A 1,012-nucleotide genomic window follows, 5' to 3' on the forward strand; every position below is an offset into this window, starting at 1 on the left:
AGATAGGGATCGCCCCTCTTAATTACCGTACGCATAAGATAGTGGGGGTATGTATACTTTCATGCTTCCGTGCGGAGCATAATATGAATTATTATAAGGAAAGACTTGCGTGTTAAAGATTTTGGTTGGGGGGGGGGGGGGGGGTTGGGTTGGGGCATTATGCGGCCTGGCATTTCTAAGGTTATTTGAGCCAACTATATTTAACCAAGGTTATCCTTCCTACTATACTCCTCATAAACTTAGCTTATCCAAATTTTCAGATATAATTAGTTTTTAAATTGTTTTGTGCGCGCGCTGAAGAGTATAAAAAATAAAAAATATAATGTTCTCTTCTTTCAACAAAAATGATTGAGTAAAAATAATTTTTGTTTTTTTGTTCAGATCTAATTACGTCCCAACAAACGAGGGCGAATGTCACGTTCATACACGATCTCTCCCCTCGGCTGGTTTTGTGTCTTTAATCAAAACAATGATCTGTCATTTTAAGACTGTGTGCTTCGATTTTCCACCAGACAACGTGGAATTGGAGAGTGACTATGACAGGATGTTGTCTTCCTTAGCCCAACTAATGTCATCTAATGATACTCAAGTGAGTCAATTACGTAATAGTGATTCGCCCTAGGAGATTATTCGGATCTATTCTGTTTCGGCTCCCCGACTTAGTGGGTATATTAATTTTATTTTAAAAAGTGATAAACGTTTGGCAAAGTTAAAAAAATGCCACACACAAAATATCTACGCCTCATTTTGGTGAAATACAAATTCTCTGATTTTTCAATTTTTTCAATTCAGAACATCTTTTTGAAAATGAGCATTTCAGAATTTCGTTTACTACATATCACTGAACATTGAGGAAGCCATCAAAAGGAATAGAAATGAAGGGTCTCTTTCTCGCAGAGATCTTCCATATGATCATTTTCAACTTTTTTACGATACGGTTCTACTTCGTGTAAGCCCAATTCTCTTATCCTGCATATCTTTCAACACAACCATTCGCCCTCTATCATTCCAT

Source organism: Convolutriloba macropyga, unplaced genomic scaffold (genome assembly GCF_964194025.1).
Source record: "Convolutriloba macropyga unplaced genomic scaffold, txConMacr16.3 SCAFFOLD_3309, whole genome shotgun sequence".
NCBI classification, from domain to species: domain Eukaryota; kingdom Metazoa; phylum Xenacoelomorpha; order Acoela; family Convolutidae; genus Convolutriloba; species Convolutriloba macropyga.